Source organism: Octopus bimaculoides, chromosome 8 (assembly GCF_046866305.1).
Source record: "Octopus bimaculoides isolate indiv1 chromosome 8, ASM4686630v1, whole genome shotgun sequence".
In the NCBI taxonomy this organism is placed as follows: domain Eukaryota; kingdom Metazoa; phylum Mollusca; class Cephalopoda; order Octopoda; family Octopodidae; genus Octopus; species Octopus bimaculoides.
The window spans coordinates 48,531,808-48,553,561 of NC_142935.1; the positions used below are offsets into that span (position 1 = coordinate 48,531,808).

The following is a 21,754-nucleotide window of genomic DNA, read 5'->3' on the forward strand; positions in this document are numbered from 1 at the left end:
ATCAAAATTAGTTTTAAAGAAGAAAAATATCCTTAGGAATAATTAAAAATTGATTCCAAGAAAATTGAGATATATATATATATATATGTATATATATATATATATATATATATATATATATATATATATATATATATATATATAGAGAGAGAGAGAGAGAGAGAGAGAGAGAGAGAGAGAGAAAGGGAAATTGGTAGATAGATAGCTAGATAGATAAATAGATAGATGCATAATTTCAGAGTGAGATAAGAAAAAGATACATATGTAAATGGACACACACGGACACACACACACACACACACACACACAGAGCTTGCTGTTCCATTCAGGTAAGATCAACAAAGAAAGTACTCCATCACAGGAAAGATAAATAAGAAATGCAACTCATGTGTAGCTGAAAGATCACATAGTTTTATTTATTTATTTTATTCTTTTTATCCAAGAATTCCACCACACTGCATAATTCCAGATTCGAAATTTTCAGAAATGCAAGCATATGGACAAATTTCTTTTGTTGAAATGGAGTACATGACCCTCTCTGCACTGAGTGATGTCTCATAGACTTTGGACTCGTCTCCATTGAATTATTCTACACCAGCTAGTTTGATTATGATTTTTACAAAGTGAATGTAATTCCAATTTCCTTTCTTTTTCTATTTCTATTTACCCTTTGTCTTCCCATTTCACATTTAGATCAACTTTCTTCACATTCTTGTTTTCATTGTTTCTCATATATCTATGTCCTGATTTTCAAATGGAACAAGCCATGTGCTCAGAGCCTGAAGATTACTTGGAAACACCAAACTCATATAAACCAGCCATATCATGTGCCTTAATGACAGTGGCTGTGTGGTACGAAGTTTTCTTCCATCCACAAGCTTCTGGGTTCTGTCCCACAGCATTGCACCTTGATCAAGTGTCTTCTACTGTAGCCTTAGGCCAAGCAAAGCCTTGTGAGTGGATTTGGTAGATGGAAACTGAAAGAATTCCATCGTATATGTGTGTCTGTCTGTGTTTGTTTATGCTTGCGTGTCTGTTTTTGCATATATGTTTGTACTCTATCACCACTTGACAACTGGTATTGGTGTGTTTCCTTCCATGTAACTAAGCAGTTCAGCAAAAGAAACTGACAAAATAAGCACCAGGCTTTAGAAAAAATTTCAATTAAAATTCTTCAAGGCGGTGCCCCAGCATGGCTGCAATCTAATGACTAGAATAAGTAAGATGTATACATACACATATGCTTACACATACACACTCTATAAAGTGGTTGGCATTATGAAGGACATACACCAAAGCAGAGAGTGGCAAATAAATTTCTCTTTAGACTTATTTGATTCTGTAAAACTATCTGACCAATACTAGCATAGAAGGTGATGTTTAATTATGATAATTATGATGATGAGATATATATAGAGAGAGAGAAAGAGAGAGAGAGATGGATGGATAGATAAATGAGTATGTAAAAACCCTTCTCTGATAATCTCAACAAAAAGTGAATTATTGAAAAAAGTGCAAAAATTGGAGGGGGCAGAAAAGTAATTTTTAAATGGGTAAGAAAGAGAGAGAGAAACAGAATATGGCATATATATATTTCCATTATTATTATTATTATTATTATTATTATTATTATTATTATTATTATTATTATTATTATTACTACTACTATTATTTTTAATATTTCTTTCTTCATTTTTTCCTAGAAAGCTCATTGCTGATTTTGACAGGATATGTCATGCCTGTCTTTGTATTGTTTTACAGAGCTGTTTCACCAATCTGTCAACATTTCTGAAGACAGAAACCATGTGTAAATATTATTTACAGATAATGCATATCCATCCTTCCAGTTACTTCTTTTTCTTATTTTTTGTACTTCATTTTGATATTTTCTTTGTTATATTTTGTATATATTTCTTTTGTCTTTCTTACCTTGTGTTTTTTATTTCTCCTCTAAATAGCTAAATATGGCAAATTTTTTAGAGACAAGGCATTGGATAGCAAAAGAAGTAGTTTTCATGTATAATATATCATTGTATTTGAGAGAATGTGTCTGTGTGAGTGTGAGAATCTATGTGTGAATATTACTTTTATGCATATGGTTTGCATTATAATCATCGTATTGTCTCTGTTCTCTCCCCCACAATCCCTCAATCTCTCTCTGTCTCTCTCCTATATATTACAGTGGGGTACAACTTGCATCTCAGAAATGAGCAGTTTACCTTCTTTATTTTCAGTATCTGGATGAAGAGTTCTGCCCATATCTATCATAAGCTCTCCAAGATTGGTGAGTTTAAAATATAGTTAATGATATATATTTTCAAGTTGACAGTTGCTGAAAAATATTGGCACAGACGGTGTTTCAAAGGGCTGGAGAAGTTCATGAGAGATAAGACTTGGTATAGAGATTAATACCAGCCTTGGAAACAAAATATTGACTCAGTATTGATATGTATGGGTGGCTGTGTGGTAAGTAGCTTGCTTACCAACCACATGGTTCTGGGTTCATTCCTGCTGCATGGCACTTTGAGCAAATGTCTTCTACTATAGCCTTGGACCAACCAAAGCCATGTAAGTGGATTTCGTAGACAGAAACTGAAAGAAGCCCGTCGTATATATGTATATATATACGTATGTGTGTGTCCTGCCATCATCGCTTGACAACCGATGGTTGTGAGTTTACGTCACCATAACTTAGCGGTTTGGCAAAAGATACCGGTAGAATAAGTACCAGGCTTCCAAAGAATTAGTCCTGCAGTCGATTTGCTCGACTAAAAGGTGGTGCTCCAGCATGACCACAGTCAAATGACAGAAACAAGTAAAAGAGAAAAAAAAAGATATATATATATATATACCATTCTCCTTTTCCCTATTTTTTCCCCTATTTGTCTCTGATGACAGAATATCCCATACTCAGGGATATCCTAGAAACAGCTGTAAGATTATGAATTTCTTCCAATAGTAATATTGTATATGACTTGAGATGTTTGCCTTGCCTTAATGTTTACTGTCCTGTTTAACAATTATATATATATATATATATATATATATATATATATATATATATATATATATATATATATATCATCTGGTGGTGCTGAGTTGACAGACAAGTGTCTCTATGTCATCTGGGACTTGATTTTCAATCAAGAGAAAACACTGTCTGAAGGCTGCTTGAAAATTTATGAAGGGAATTTCAAAGGGTCTAAAGTTCTTGGGAAAAGAGACTTAACCACTTAGTATACAGATTACTCTGCCAAATATAATTCTTATTTATTAACATTGCTTTGAATTAATCATGAATAATTCCTTAGCTTCAAGATTTCAATGATGCGATTGTTTTATTCTTGCAGGAGAAGTGTGAGAGTTTGAATCTGGCTGGTTTGAACATATAACAAGAATATTTGTGCCAGAAATGGCTGATTTAAATAGAAAAGATTTATGGCTCATTGGTTAGAGTGTCAAGCTCACAATCATGAGGTAATGAGTTTAATTCCAGGACTAGGTCGTGTGTTGTATGCTTGAGCAAGACACTGTATTTCACATTGTTCCAGTTGACTGAGCTGTAGAAATGAGTGGTGATGTTACTAGTGTCAAGCTGTATTGGCCTTTTTCCATTCCCTTGGATAACATTAGTCATGTGAAAGAGGAGGCTGGTATGTTTGGGCAACTTCTTCTCATCTATAAAAAGCCTTGCCCAGACTTGTGCCTCGGAGGGGAACTTTCTAGGTGCAATCCCATGGTCATTCATGACTGAAGAGGATCCTTTTTTTTAGTGTAGGCCTTGGGGAGTGGACACAGTATGGCTGTATGTATTTTGTAGATGCTGAGTGGGCAATGTCCTGAGCTCACTGATTGATTGTCAATCTGTCTGGTGATATTGACCTAGAGGTTCACTTATTTTAGTTGTATATATTTACTAGTCACAGTTTATAGACATTAACTAGGGTATGACTGTATAGTTATCAATAAATACTTACATAGTATGTAAATGTGTGTATATATGTATATAGGCATTGTCTGTTTGATGGGACAGTATATTCAACATCAATAGACTGTGACAGTGTTCCTGAGATCTATATCTACATTACACTAATTGATATCAACAAACCCTGCCAGTCTGACAGGGGACACCCCACCCCTGTCATCACAGACACACCATCGTCACACGTACACACACAAACATATCTGCACACATACACACACACACACACACGGACACACACACAAACACACACACACACACACACACAAACACACACACACACACGCACGCGAATATACACCTACACACTTATACACAAAAGTAAAATAAAAGAAAGTGAATAAAGACAGCAAAGTGTGTTTATTAAACCATTTATTCATTGAATGAAATCTACCTCAGAAATTAACTATTTACTATTCATTGAAATGAGTTGTTTTTTGACTTCTTTTCTTAAGGATGCATTAGTTTTAAATTACATTTTCCTATTCACAGCTCTTTGAAATAAACTTTAGTCTGAGTGTTTTTTATTTACATTTTTTTATATGTTTTCTGAATAGGATTGTTAGCTTAGTGATTTAGAATACAGTGTTTGTTTGCCACCACTTTCTCCACCATACCCCAGAGAGTCCATAGTGTTTAGTATCAATCGTGGTAAGTTCTTTGAAGAACTCAATCCATTTCATGGCATTCTTTTTTACCATCCAATAAAACGTCATTCCTCTGAGACTAAATCAATCATAAAATTAAAGCTGGGTGTGTTTAATAATTTTCTTTCTTTCCTTCTTTAAATACATACATACATAAATACATACATACATACATGTGTTTGCGTGTGTATTTATATATATTTATGTATATATATATTTATATATGTGTGTATGTAAATACACACACACACATACACACACATATATACAAACATATATAATTTGATATATATGTAAACATTTATGCTCACACAAACACTTTTGCATCATCTTTATTGATACTTCTAGAATTCTAGAGGTTGGATGATTATACAAATTTAGAGATTTTTCTGGGGCTACTGAAGCGTGCAATGATTTAAAATATATAAGTCTTCCTGAGAGGACTGCATTCAACATTTCTAAAATGACTGAGCACCCAACCTCTCTATTTTGACTCCCACTTCACATATTAATAGTAAATTCTATTCATAATAAATTATTGAACTAGATTTAGTCAAATATTTACCTGAAGACTAACAAAGAATTACACAGAATTTGCTATGCCACCATTAATACTATATTAAAAAGGGACATTTGTTCAGCTCTAATGTTCTTAATATCTATAGTGTTAAATGTGGTGATCAGGAAAAATATTCAATAAGTTAATTCACATTATTTTGAGGCTAAATAATGTTAAGTAACCATTGATATTTTTTTTCAGTCAGTACGCTTGAATCTATTGTAGCTCTTTCTAATATTAAAAGACATTAGAAATAATCTGTTGTATTTTTATGTTATATAATTATATGGTTAGCACATTTTTATAGTTAAATTTTTAATATAATCTTAATTGTTTGGTAATTAATTTCTTCAATGAGCATTTCACATTCAGTTCAGCTGTTCTTCAGAAATAAATGTCTTGAGTACAGATTTTTCTGAACAACAGAACCAACTCTTACATGAAAATTATATATATATATATACATGTATGTATATATATAAGGAGAGAGAGAGAGAGAGAGAGAGAGAGAGAGAGAGAGAGAAAGAGAGAGAGACAGAGAGACAGAGAGAGACTGATATGCACATATATATATATATATATATATATGCATTTATATTTACTCTCTCTCTCACACATACACACACCACCTCCTGTGCCTACACCTTAGAACCATCATGGCATCTGATGTGGCTTTTTAAACCAGACAATGTTTTGAAAAGACACCCACATAGATTGCATATCTGATTTGGACCACCAAGAGCTGCAGATAAGTTCTGATCTTTGTGGATCTTAAAATGTCTTTTGAGGCCTCCATTAGATTTGCAAGCCTTCTGGCATGCATTACATTGAAAGGTGTGCACAGACATATAGGCAGAATAGTTGGTAGAGGTTCATTTTCCATGAGTTCGCAAATGAGATTTGAGCCCAGCAAAAGAAAGGCATGGTCTGTGATTTACCTTCTTGATCATAACATTCTTCCTTAAATCTTTCTTGAGTCTTGCATGTGCTATCCTGGCCTCTTCAAATGCTTTCACTCCCCTCCACACTTTTGTTCGCCATCCAGCATAATTCTTTTATTTTTATCCTAAGTTTGAATGGTCAGTGACTAAGATGAATTCCTTCATTCTGCTGTATATAGACTAGGGAAAATATATGGTCATCCAACTGTGTAAAATGGTGAAATAGCTTTTCACAGAATAGTCAAATGGAAAAATGTACTTGGTGAATAGACAAGTATGCACTGCAAGGTTATCTGTCAATTGAAATACACAACATGCTCCTAAGACCGTCTTAGATTTAAGATTTTGAAGACACATGTGCTTGTCCCTCTATATTACTTTAGCCTTTCAACATCCAGCATTAATCTACTTTTCCCTCTTGAATATTCCCCATTTGATAATGTCAGCTTTTACCTTTTCCTCTCACTGTTTCTCTTCTACCTTCTAAGTTACCTGATTAACCCCACTATTTCTAGTGGCACGAAAAATAGCATCCAGTACACACTGTAAAGTGGTTGGCATTAGGAAGGGGATCCAAAATGGATGATGAAGACAACGAAGACGATGATGATGATGATGATGATGATGATGATGATGATGATGATGATGCTCGAACGCTTTAGTTTTAGATAGATTAATACAAGTTAACATCAGCATATGGCTACAACTAATCCATCACTTTGGTGAAATAAATACTACTTATATATGTATATATATATACACTTGGAAAGAGACAATCAAGTTTTAGGCCTCTGATAGATTTTATTGTAGTTCTGAAATTACATTAGAGCCTGATGGTGTATGAGAATGGTGATGAATTTGTAATGAGAATTATAATGTAATAAAACAGCATAGTGATATTCTTTTGAGCATATCAAAATATTGTTTCAAATTTATTATTATTAAAGCAGTGAACCAAAATACCTAACATTATTTCTTCCAAGTCATTATGTTCTGAGTTAAAATTCCAAAAGGGTCAGTTTTGCCTTTAATCCCTCCAGAGTTGATAACATAACTAATAGTTAAATGCTCAGGTTCATGTAAGCGACTTACCCCTTCCTCCAAATTGCTCCCCTTTTGCTTAAATTGGAAAGAATTATTATCATTATTATTATTATTATTATTATTATTATTATTATTATTATTATTATGAGGACACATGGCCTAGTTGTTAGGGTGTTGCAGTCACAATCGTGAGACATTGGTTTCAATTCCTAGGCTGGGTGGTGTGTTGTGTTCTTGAGCAAAATACTACATCTCGTGTTGCTCTGTGATGACTTTGACATTTGACACAACAGTACACCATGCCCCTGTTCAGGCAACAATTTAATGGACAGTGTAAGCTAATGTACAACTCATTCATTCAATCATTCTAAGCAAATCATTAGTGCAGCTCATTTGGCAAAAGCCAAACACTCATACTTCATCTTTGACAGGACAGTCCATGATGATGATGATGATGATTGTTGCTGTTGTTATTATTGTTGTCATTTTATTGTGTTTGCACAGCTTCTAATGCTGGAGATGTACTATGGTGTCAGCTGTTCACTACCAGAGAACTAAGGTAACACCTCTTATTTTTCAAGCACGATCCGGAGTATTCGAGCGTTTCCAAGCAGTGCTGTTTTCTACAAGTGCTCCGCCCTTATTGCGGCTCCTGTTTGTTCCATGTACTTTGTTGTTGTCATTATTGTTGTTGTTGTTGTTGTTGTTGTTGTTGTTGTTGTTATTTTGATCACTTGTACAAGTGCCATGTAAAAAGCGCACAGCCCACTCTAAGTAGTGGTTGGTGTCAGGAAAGGCCTCCAGCTGTAAAAACCATGCCAAAACACACACAGAAGCATGGCACAGGTTCCCACCTGCCCAGCTCCTGTCAAACCATCCAACCCATGCCAGCATGAAGGAATATGTTAAACAATGATGAAGATGATGATGATGATGATTTTGTATACTTATTTTTAATTTACTTGCTTTTTTTTTTTTGCAGACTCAACTGCCATTTGGTAACATATTCTGTCTAAGTTGTATCGCTGTGTTGTTACATAGTTTCTTAACTAACTTTTGTGAGCAGCATCTTACCGAACGAAGATGCCAGCAGCTTAAGATGTCATGTTAGCAGTAGCTGATTTGAGTACCCTTATTTTATAGGCTTTATTGAACTTTGCTTATTTTATAGGCTTCATTTTATAGTCTTTGTCTGTGGATCATTGAACACAGATCAAGCACTTTAAGTATGATCTTGCATGGCAGTTTTTTTAATGTTCCACTAAATTTAGTGCTTTTGTACATTTTCGTCAGCAACTAGTCCTTTATGAAGTGCAGTCCTCAAATGATGTTTCCATATTCATGATATGCTCTCATCATACAGTCTTCAAAAGTATTGGAAAGGTGTGTGTTTCCATTGATTGCTGTAAAGATACCTTTTATTATTGCTCAAAAATGCTATTACCTTTCTTAACTGCAGCTGTCATGTGTGTTTATTGAACTTCAGATCTTTATCACTGATCACATCAAGATCTTTTTCTTCAGTAATTTCCTGTTGATGGTTCTTCGTTTTTGTTAGAAGTGTTTAGGCTATTTAAACCTAAATGTAAAAACTTACATTTTGTCCCATCGAACGACCGTTAACACCAGCAGTAACTTCTCACTACTTCAAAATCATTATTATTGATACCGAAGATTAACACTTTATCTCCTTCACACGCAGTCATACATATGATAACACACAGACACACACACACACACACACACACACACACACACACACACACACACACACATGCACACACAGATACATGGATAGCTAGATAGATAGATAGCTAGATAGATAGATAGATAGATACAAACATACATACATACATACATACATACATACATACATACATAGATGCACACACATGTATTTCTATGGTGCAGACATCGGTGTTTGTTTAAAATGTTTGCTGCCCAACTGCATGGTTTGGGGTTCAATTCCATTGCAGTGCATCTTGGAAAAAATATTTTGGTGATATAGGCAATGCAGATTGGAATGGTTGTGCACTATTAAGACAAATGGTGAAAGTAACAGACAAGCTCTGATATCAGAAGATCTTCTTATGGAGGCAGACTGACAGAATCGATAGTTAGAGAAATTGCCGTGCAATATTTGTTCAGACCTTTTGTACTCAGAGTTCAAACTCTGCCAAACTCAGCTTTACCTTTTAGCTCTCTGGAGCTGATAAAGTGAGGTACAAATCAAGAACTGGAGCCAGTATAATTGGTTAAAACCCCTCCCAAATTTTGAGTAACTTTGTTTTTATAAGAAACAGCTATGAGGTGCAGTGGAAGGGCAGAATAATTAGATCACAGAAGAGAAGACTTTGAGTTATCTGTTTTAGGGATTTATGTTCTGAATTCAAATCCTGTTATAGCCAACTTTGCCTTTCATCTATCTTTATGGGTCAATAAAATAAACTTCTAGCCAAATACAGGAGTTGACTGTATTGATTAAAGCCATCTCTTCACAATTCTCAACCTTATGTTAAAATTAGAAATAATTATTAAACAACAATGATGAAGCTTATTCTACTCATTTGGCAATGAGTTTACATGCAATTAGGAGAGGACATCAAGATGTGTTTAAAACCTGAAAACAAAAAAGCATGAGTTGTAACTCTGATATGATCAGTTAAGTGCAATTTTTCAAAACTAGAAACATTGTTGAATGGAAAGGAGCTAGTGATTAAAGTTAGTCGGTGAAAGCAACAGGCACATTTCAGTATTATTCGACCTCCACAGTGAAATATATTCCACTCTTAATTGTGAATGATATGAATAGAAACAGAGGGAGTAGAGTGACCCTGATTATGCATATAAAAAAATTAAAGCTGAAGGAAAATGTCAAACCTTTCCACTCCTTGCAGCACATGAACAAATCTTATTTAGCAAATTTTATTTTATATTCATCATCACTATCACCACTTAACGTTTGTTTCCTTCTATGCTAGCATAGGTTGGATGGTTTGACAGGAGCTGGCAACGAAGAGGACTGCTCTGGGCTCTACTGCTTACTTTAGAATGATTTCTATGGCTGGATGCTCTTCCTAATGCCAACCACTTTACAGAGTGTACAAAGGGCTTTTTACGTGGCACCAGCACTATTGAGGTCACCAAATAACTCACAAGACAATAAAAGATAATGATAGAAAATATGATAGTCATTAAAGCACATCTAGATTTGGCAAGTTCACCATTATATTCATATGTAGAATTTACTTCATTAAGAAGGTTCTAGTAATATCAAAAGTCACTGTTTTAAAACTATTACTCTTTTACTCTTTTACTTTTTTCAGTCATTTGACTGTGGCCATGCTGCAGCAACGCCTTTAGTCGAGCAAATCAACCCCAGGACTTATTCTTTGTAAGCCTAGTACTTATTCTAGTGGTCTCCTTTGCTGAACCACTAAGATATGGAGACCTAAACACACCAGCATCAGTTGTCAAGCGATGTTGGGGGGACAAACACAGACACACACACATACATATATGTATACATTCATATATATATATATATACATATATACGACGGGCTTCTTTCAGTTTCTGTCTACCAAATCCACTCACAAGGCTTTGGTCGGCTCGAGGCTATAGTAGAAGACACTTGCCCAAGGTGCCCCGCAGTGAGACTGAACTCGGAACCATGTGGTTGGTAAGCAAGCTACTTACCACACAGCCACTCCTAAGCCTATAACTATTGTGGAGATCTAAAGAGAATCACAAGAGATATTCGACTTGCTTATGGAAAACGACTTCCAGACCGAATTCCACAAGTGACAGGAAGACTTAGATCAGTGTATTGCTGTACAAGGTGACTATTTTGAAGGAGATGATGTGTGAAACTTAGATAAACAAGTTGCTTTTCATTAAACATAGCTAGTCCAAGAACCTTTTAATACCACCTCATATATATATATACATATATATATATATATATATATATATATATATATATATATATATGTATATGTATATATATACATATATATATATGTATATATATATATGTATATATATATATATATATATATATATATGTATATATATATATGTATATATATATATATATATAGATATATATATATATATATATATATATATATATATATATATATATATATATATACATATATATATGTATATATATATATATATATATGTACATAAAACAAGATTCCAATGTATTTACATCAGGCCACACACACATGCATTTCAATATGTTACCGTGTGTGTATCGTTGGCGATTTTCTTTCTCCGTCTTCCCTTCTTTGGACTTTTTCTATATTTCTGATGAAGAGCTCCGCTCGAAACCTGAAGTCCTCTTTCTTTTCTTTCCTTTCCTGAGCATCCAATAACACTGTACCTATTCCACATCCTCGCGTTGTTGTTTTTTTGTGTTTTTTCTTGCTTGTTCGTGTTTGATTGAATTGTATATATATATATATATATATATATATATATATATATATGTTTGTGTGTGGGGGAGGTATATATAAAACAGGCTTCCACATAGCTTCTCTCTGTCAAATTCACTCACAAGGCATTGGTCATTCTGGTACTGTAGTAAGAAACGTTTACTTCCCCATGTTCCCGGGCAATGGTACAATGGTATTGAACTTGAAACAACATGATGACAAAATAAGAAAAATGGCTATATATGGAGTATAATTTATGAAAGAACCAATATCTCTCTTACTTCATATTGTGTATTAATGTACGTTTACAGTGTATTTGTATTCATTGTTTTATATATGTGTATGTTGTGTGCTTGTAAAGGCTATCTTCGGTGACCTTGAACATTGCTGCTTAGTTAGGAGTGAGAAGACTTTGATGGTTCTTTTGTGTGTGTGTGTGTGTGTGTGTGTGTGTGTGTGTGTGTAGCCTGCTGTAAATACATTGGAATCTTTTAAACATTGCTCTCTAAGTTGATCTCCTAACTTTGTAATTTTCCCTCATGGCCACCACAACAACTTATGTAGCCATCATGACCACTGTTATATTCATTATCTTTACTTACGAGAACAATTGTTGTTGTGGTTGTTGTTGCTGTCACCATCATCATCACCATCATCATCATCATCATCATAATCATGTATCTATGATGTTATTCAATACAAGTCAGAATATCTAAACTGCAGTGCTGCACCTTGGGATTACATCATTGTGTACTGCAGTCTCTGACCATTGGTAAATACAGGTAAAGTTTCATATGTTGTGAGAATTATCAAGAAAAAGCTTATTGGAATGTTTCCAACCAGTAAGGAATTAGCATAAGAATCTCTATATATGTGCAGTGTGATGTGTGTGATGTGTGTGTCTGCGTGTGTAAGTGTGTGTGTGTGTGTGTGCACCTATATGTGTGTGCCTGTGTGTGTATGTACCTCTGTGTGTGTGCCTCTGTTTCTGTGTGTGCATGTGTGTGGGCAAGTATGTTTGCCTACATGTATGCCTCTGTATGTATGTATGTGCCTCTCTTTGTGTGTGTGTGTGTGTGTGTTTGTGTGTGTGTGTGCTTGTGTGTGTGCTTGTGTGTGTATATGTGCATGTGTGCTTGCGTGTCCCCATGTGTGTTTGCCTGTTTCAGAGTATTGGCTAAAATAAAAGCATTTACATATATTTAGTGTTCAGTTTGTAGCAGTACGACATATACTAACAGGGGCCTTTTGATTATGTGTTCAAATTCCATTGAGAAAATTTATATATTTTTTTACCTTTTTCTAGTTAACACATGTACTGTGTCCTTGGGTAAATGTAGCAGAATCTACTCTGCCACAAGCAGTCGGATGAAGTTTCCAATTTAAAAACAATTTAAGGACCACAATCTGGGTGGCTTTCTAATGGTTTGGACATTGCCCATCCTCCTCCGACTAATGAATAAAATTGTTTAAAAGAAGTCTCATGAAAGAATTGATAGATATTTATAGAAGTCAGTTCAGTCAGCTATATCTTTTGTCTTAAAGATTTATTCTCTTAGTCTAATGCAAGTGACGAATGAAATGCTAGGTGTCAAGTTGTAAGGGAGATTCTTCAAATTTTCTTAATCAAATGTTAGTGAATATACAGCTATGTTAATCAAGTAATTTTTTATCTATGACTGGTGCAGTATAAGTCTGTATGACTAGCTTCATCGTTGAGTGTTTGGAAAGTAAACCAGCTGTCTGCACTTAATTTACCAAGTAAGGACACAGCAAGATAACAGATAAAAACCTGATCAAATGCCAATAGAGCTTCACACAGAGAGAAAAAAAATGTGCCACCAGGCTATTTGCTTACTGAAAAAACATCAAGATGTAATGAAATTCAAATGCTTACTGGATTAGCTGGAACTGGTTGACTGAGGATCAGGAAAAATCAAGGGAGGTTACTTCTCTTGCTGTATAACCATATCCTCTCTAGGCAATGCATTTTGATTGCATTATAAGCTAGATATCCTGAAATATACTGAATCTTTATCTCTTTTGCCTCCAACACTTCTGAAGCTGCAACTTGTTCTATGATATTAAAGTATCATATTAAAGTATTATATTAAAGTATTCATCACCATTTTATATTTACTTTTCCATGCTGGAATGAGTTGGACATATCTGGCAGCATTGTGCTACTCACCACAGCCCCCTGTCATCTGGTCCAAAACAGTAACATAAAGGAAAAAAAAAACTTTATCCACCTTTTGACACTTGCTCCATTTAATAATCTCTTTAGACAAAGACAAGATGTATTTTATATTACCACATCGACTTTTCCATGGCCAATTGCTTCCCCTGTTACCGACCCTTATTTGTGTCCAAGCAGTGTAATATTTACCCATGACTGGATATTGTTCTCAAGGCAGATTGGAATCAAATGACATAAACATATGTGATGGGAACCCTTATTTACAATTATCACATGATGTGAAGACAATGAGACACAAATGCACACACACATATAAACATATATGCATTAATAGAACACACACATCCATGCATGCATGCACACACACATACATGCACACAGACACACATACGCACACACATACATGTTAAGTTCTGTCAGTTTCCATCTACCAAATTCACTCACAAGGCCTTGGTTGGCCCAGAGCTATAGAAGTCACTTGCTGAAGGTGCTACTCTGTCATTGAACGCGAAACTGTGTGGTTGGGAGCAAACTTCTCAGCTCCCAACCCACTCCATACTGATGCCTGCAGTAATCACTCGTTTAACACATTTAAATTAAAACATTCTATGAAACTTTTATGTTAAGAACACTTTGTGTTGTATTTCAAACATCAATTTAATAATCAGCAAATTAGTTATCTTATTAAATTCATCCAAATTCTAGATTACATTCAAAATCAATTTAAACACCTATGCAGTGAATCTAAATTGGTCAAAAATAGTTAATGATTAGTGGGAACAATGATGAAATCAAATTCCTACTTAAACTACAAGCTACATCCAGAAACAGAAAATTGATATATGATCTAGTTTAACCTGTCACTCAGTAATGACATTGAAAATAGAATTACATGGAACATTTTAGCTCTCCTTAAACAATTCTCTCTGTTGACTATAAATGCAATAATCTATTTTATAGAGATACTATGAAGAACAACTTTGGTTGTATTCTGAATGAGGAAAGTATAAGGAAGAAAAATCGTAACTGTACAATATCCGAGGAATTAAACGCCCATTGAGATTTCGAATGTATCTGCACGTGTTAAATAACTACTTAATGACAAGGAAGGCTTATAAAGGAGTATTGTTGTTGTAGCTGATTAGCCCTAATTAAATCTTGATTAAGCAACTGCTAGTAGTCATGGTAGTTGATGGTAACGATGATGGTAATGAGAATGGGGAAATAGGGGAAAGAGGGAATAAAGAGGGTATAATATTAACATAGAGAGACAAGGCATACACGCACACGCACACATATATACATATATATATATGAAGAAAGAGAGAGAGTAGGAGGAGAGAGAAATGAGAGGGTGGGAGGAGAAAGAGACAGAAAGAAGATAAATGACAGAGACAAAGGAGATGGTGTTTATTGTTTGTTTAGAGTTACTACGAATACCAATATATTATATAGAGAGAGTAAACTCCCACCTATCTGGCACTGCTGGGACTGAAAGGTTACTGGAAAATAAAATTTTCTGGATAAAGCTTATTAAAACTATTTATATGATCATTAATATTCTGAATATAATAGAAATGAGAGAAATGGGAAGAAAAGAAAATATAATTTAAGTAAATCACCATTAACTCAGTAACAGGAGTTGCAGGGAATGTAAACACACCTCCTACAATGAAAATGCATAGAACATCCTCTTGTAAAACTTCATTTGCATCCCCTAAGCAAATTTCCTTCCCACACTTATGTAAAGAACTAGTTTTGTTAACATAATAAAATGCAGATACTGTTAACCCATTACCTCCCATGATTCTATTAACTGGAATTTTTTAATGAAACTTTGATTTCTAGCATAAAACAGCCTTAGAAAGACGTTGGAATGATCAAAATAACATTTCAAATAGAAATAAGCTAGATATTGGGGGAAAAATTAGCAAATCTCATTGGAATATCAGAAATATACCTAGTAGATATAGCAAAAAAGGTTAGATATGTGTAAATATTGACAGAAAATTATAAAATTTGTAATTTTTAAGTGATCTCATATGAGATTACTGGTAGGTAATGGGTTAAAGTAGTAAAATATAATACTGAAATGTACCTTGAGAAGCAACTCCCCATTTTGTATACAGTAGAAACTTACGTTTTTTTAAGGGCAATTAATTAACACAAGACAGCACAAATTACCGTAACTTATATTTTTCTCCTTTTTCTTTTTATCTAGATGCCAGTTGCATGAGAGTTTCAGTTATTTGAGTTCCAGATAAAAGGGAGTTTATTGTATATTTTGCTATTCATAACAATGCTTCATTTCTCCCGAGTAAAGCTAAAAATATATACTTAAATATATATGCTACTTGCATCAATGACTTGAATTTTGCTATGTCAAAAAATATAATCTTTGCTTAGCTGAGAAACATCATATCTTGAAACAAGGTTATAAACAATAATTTTTATAAAAAAGTGTCAACTTCTTTATAGAATTACAGAAAGAAATGAGTTAGAAATTTAAATGAGTGAGCACCAGCCTGAATACTTCCAATAGACTCAATTATCATAACTGCTGTTTAGCCCCAGGTTTGTCCAGATGAAACACAAATATAATCAAAAGTATTTCAGTTGTGAGTATTCTTTATCTTTTTTGAGGCATAGTGATGGCATAGAATGAGTTCACGTGTTTGTTGTGGAGGTGCTGTAGTCAACTGAATTACCTTCTACGACATGTCTGGTTTATTAATGTCGATCAGAAAGAGATTTGAATTCAGATAAGTTAGACAGAAAAAAGATAGCAATTTAAGATTTTTAACCTGAAGATCTATATTTCGGAAGAAAGAGGGCTACATGGTTAAGAGATTTTTTTCATGGCTTTATGATTCTGGCTTTGATCTCCGTCTGTGTGACACTTTGGGCAATCATCGTTCCTCACAGTAGAGTTAAACTAACCAATAATATGGAATTAAATTCCGCCGAAGTCGACTTTGCCTTTCATCGTTTCGGGGTCGATAAGTAAAGTATCAGTTACGCACTGGGGTCGATGTAATCGACTTAATCCCTTTGTCTGTCCTTGTTTGTCCCCTCTATGTTTAGCCCCTTGTGGGCAATAAAGAAATAAGAAATGTTAGCACACGAGGCGAAATGCTTAGTGGTATTTCGTCTGTCTTTACGCTCTGAGTTCAAATTCCACCAATTTTGACTGTGTCTTTCATCCTTTTGGGGTCGATAGATTAAGTACCAGTTGCATACTGGGGTCGATCTAATCGATTGGCCCCCTCCCCTAAAATTTCGGTCCTTGTGCCTAGAATAGGAAAAAATATCACTCCTACCCACTTTATTTTCCACTACACTGTGCCATCAGATATCTCTCTCCCTCTTCTCTGAGTTACATCTTAGAACTGCTATACACCATCTTTAACACCCACTTATATCTGTTGTCAACTTCATTACCTTTGAGCTCTACTCACTGTATCCACCATTACAAAACTCTAACCTCCATTTCTATCCTTGTACATGTATCTTCGCAGTATCCCCTCCTACACATTATCCCTCTATTTTCTAATCTGTTTACGGGCATTTACTGTTTTCTCATCTATCTACATGATTATTGTACTGCTATTGTCTACCATTTCTTTGCTGCTACCCATCATTTTCTCCTTTCCAAGCAATTTCTTTTACCTTCTTATCAATACTGATACTCACTAGTGACCTCACCTCCACTCTTGAACAACATTCACAACAGTAATCTCTATCGTTGTATCTTGTTACTTTCCTCTTTCACTCCTAAAATCTTATCCATTCATACCACCACATTCTCAACTCATTATTCTTTATTTATTCTCACCTTCTTGTACTGTAAGAGTTTGCTCTGACATCCTGTTACCAACATCTTTTTCTTCTTTCCAGATATTCCCACCCTCTTCTATATTATGTGAGATAGCCATGTACTGCTTCTATAACTAAACAACCTGAGGCAAACCTTCATTCATACTTTAACCTCTTAACGCTCAGCATAAAGCCACCACTTCCTCTATTAGAACCCCACTCAGATGAGGGGCTTCTTTTTCCTTTGTCTTGCAAATTACTCAGGACTTCACTGATGCCAGTGTCATTAAAAAGTACTTTGGTCTCTTTTGAAATGGATGGTGTTAAGAAGGGCACCCATCTATAGAAACCCTGGCAAAGGCAACATCAGAGATTAATGCAACCATCGGATCCCATTGAATCCTGTCAAAGCATCTGACCCATGACAGCATGAAAGATGGACTTACATGACGACGGTGATGATCATGTACATACACACACACATATACACAAATAAATAAATGAAGAACGTATTTTTCAGCAGGTAATAAATTTTCTCATAAAAATTAATGCAGAAATAAAAAAATAATGCAAAAATAAAAAGATATAATACAAAAATAAAAAAAATATAATAGCTTGTGAATATTTTTATATGCTCTTTATCTTAAATCTGTGTGTAAACCTATGCATAAAAATGTTTGTATAAAACATACATAATATTATATTGAAGAATTACTCTATACTTTTTTGCAGAGTACATCATCATCATCATTCAAAGTCCATTTTCCATGCTAGCATGGGATGACAAAAGCTGGCAAGCAAGAGGGCTGTACCAAGCTCTATTATCTATATTTATTATATCTTACTCGATGATGTTTGATAGCAACTTCAGAGTTTCAGCCTGCTAACCTTCATCAGACTCTGTGCATATGTGTGTGTGTGTGTGTGTATGTGTGTACTTTTCTTTAAGCTATAGTGCTTTGAAAGCATAACTGTGTTCTATATCTTTCTGTTGTTTATTCAAAGATGTTCATGTCTTCATACATATTCCTTTTGAGGTTTCTTCAGGATGAGGTTCTGGTATTCATCATCTACAATTCTAGACCTTCATAACTGCACCAATTGGATACATTGATGTATAACATATGTTTTGCCTACTCCTTCAGGCTAAAGGAAACATGATTCATGTAAACATTATTGCAGGTGTTTAAATTTTTGACAATTTATACAGCAACATTCAAACGTCTGTTTTTTTTTCGTTTCTTACATGATGTATTTTTATTTTAGTAATATAGCGCAGAACACTGCTAGAATTAGTAATCAGACAAGTTACAATATTCACAAACAAAGAATAAATACACCTGATACATGACCTTAGCTTTGTCAAAAATTCCATTTCTCGTAGTTGCATCTACACTAATCATGTTGGGTCTACCTACAATCGAGGGGGACTGCAAATATCTCATATACAAACATAAAAATAGCACTTTGAAATAAGATAAATATGGAACATAGTTGTGTTTTTAATATGTCATGTATGTATGAATCTGTGTGTATGTGTGCATATATATATATATATATATATATATATATATATATATATATATATATATATATATATATGTATGTATGTACTATGTATGTATGTATGTATGTACGTATGTATGTATGTATGTATGTTTGTCCATAGAGAATGGAAAAAGTGTTTCCAGTAATAATAGATCATATTTGATATAATTTCCTACTAATTTTGGTTCAAAACTTAAAAATAAACACCTTGGTAAGAATAGAAGAAAAATGTAGAAAGTAAATTTTTGCCACGTTTATCTTGCAATGTGAAATAAAATTATTATCTCTTGTTTCTTGTCTCTCATGTATACTGTTCTATTTCTCTCTTTCTCTGCCAGAGTCATTTCATTGTCATCTCAATTATCTCACAAATTGACTTCACTAATTTCTAATTTTGACATTTCTTATCCTACCGTACTACAGTAAAATGTATGTGACCAAAAGTTAATGTATGGATGTAGACAGGCAAACAGAGATTATTATATAGTTGTGTATTTTGTGATAGGTTTAGGCAGAAGTGGTATAAGGATTCATAACAATGTTGGTTAAGCATTCCCCTTTTGTGGTTATTATGACTCTTATTGGGATGTGATCTGTTTATATTGCCATTGTTCTGGTCTTCCAACGTTTACCTACTATTTTTTCCTTTCATTTTCTTATTTTTCCCCTTTTTATCACTTTCACTGTTTCATTACTCTTGTTTTCCTTCTATATAATCCTTAACTAATCATGTACATATGTACATATATATATATATATATATATATATATATATATATATATATATATATATATATATATATATATAGGTGTGCATAGAGAGAAACACACACACACACTCATATATATATATATATATATATATATATATATATATATATATATATATGTATATATAAAAATTTAAGGAATGGAGAAAAACGCATGTTATAATTGCATACATTATTCCTACATATGTTTCAAAGGATTACAACCTATGTGATCCATAGGGATCTGTGGTATTAAAATTGTAACCTTCTCATCAGGGAAAGCATGGGAATCATCTTAAATGGATCACATAGGTTGTAATCTTTTGAAACATATGTAGGAATAAAGTATGCAATTATAACATGCATTTTTCTCCATTCCTTAAATTTTTAAATATACTCAAATACCCAAAATTTCAAGAGGTTCCTGCCTTAAAACTAGGAACAACACCAAAGTTATTTTGTGTTCTTTGCTACATTGGTTTCTATTAACCCATTTATTCTATCCGAAGAATTATTATTCATTAAGATAGAAGAAATGCATATAATTATATGTATATATATGTATGTATGTATGTATGTATGTATGTATGTATGTATGTATGTATGTATCTATCTATCTATCTATCTATCTATCTATCTATCTATCTATCTATCTATATATATATATATATATATATATATATATATATATATATACATATATATATATATATATATAGTTTTAGGGAAAAGAACCAAGGTTCATAAACTCATCGATGAAAATTGAGTTTTTACCTGTAAATTTGGATTTTTATCCCTAATATTATATATATATATATATTTATACATACATATATATATATATATATATATATATATATATATATATATATATATTTCTCCTCACGCCTTTGTTTTTTTCTCCCCACACCGTTTCAATTTTTACTCCCCTGTTTAATTTCCTCCCCACGTTTTTTTTCCTCGTACTATCATGCCAGACTACAAATCTTTCCTCCTCACTCTTCACAACCGCCTAAAACAACACCGCCGCACACTTCCTTCCCACTGCTTTCAGCCTTCCATGAACCTTTCTTTACTCATCTCCAAAAAAACTCCTTTCTCTAGCCACATTTCGTTTCTCAGTCGCTGCTTACATCACCGCCTCATCCCTAAAGGTTTCCACCTCCATTTCCACCCCACTCTGCTTCAACCATCCTACCCATACTCCGTACTACATCCTACCGCATTATGCGTGCCACCATTCGCACCAATCTTTCTAAGATCCATACCAACGACCGCCTTCTCCTTCTGGCTTTTTCTTCTTTCTCTCCTCTCTGTCGCCCTACCATGCTCACAACACGTTCCGTTATATCATTCATTTAAATCATCTTTTTCATCAATTTCTTGCCACACCAAACTTCGTAAACTCCACTCAGTCCTCCATTCCATCACACCCGATGCCACTACTCCACTACCCTACTCCCTCCCTGATGCGCTTCCTCCACCCCACCCCTGTCCCTCCAAATCCCCCTCACACATACGCTCCATCCCCTCCCTCCCAGCCTTCCACCATCCCTACCACCCCTCCAACCTCTACCTCATCCACCCCTCCTACTTTTATTCCATCCACCCCTTCCTCACTCCAGTCTGTTGTTACCTTCTCCCAGATCTTCCCCTCTCTGAGGTGGAACGCTCCATCTTCAGTAGGGGTCTGCGTTTCATCCCCCTCACTCCATCCTGCAACGACTTTCGGACTCGTGCTGATATCCACAGCTTTCTGCACCGTGTTAGGTTGTGTGCGCTTTTCCGCAACACTCCACCCGTATCTAACTAGGAGGACTGCT

At 34.3% G+C, this 21,754-nt stretch overlaps 1 long non-coding RNA gene across 4 annotated transcripts in view; it reads left to right on the forward strand.

Annotated features, from left to right (window-relative positions):
• LOC128248572 (uncharacterized) overlaps positions 1-21,754 on the forward strand; it is a 103,861-nt gene that overhangs the window by 48,800 nt on the left and 33,307 nt on the right. Inside the window, exon 2 of one of the 4 annotated variants that reach the window (XR_016242882.1) lies at positions 2,235-2,284. The exons of the other annotated variants lie outside the window; for them this stretch is intronic. This is a non-coding gene — a long non-coding RNA (uncharacterized LOC128248572). The remainder of the gene's footprint in view (positions 1-2,234; positions 2,285-21,754) is intronic. 4 annotated transcript variants of the gene reach the window in all.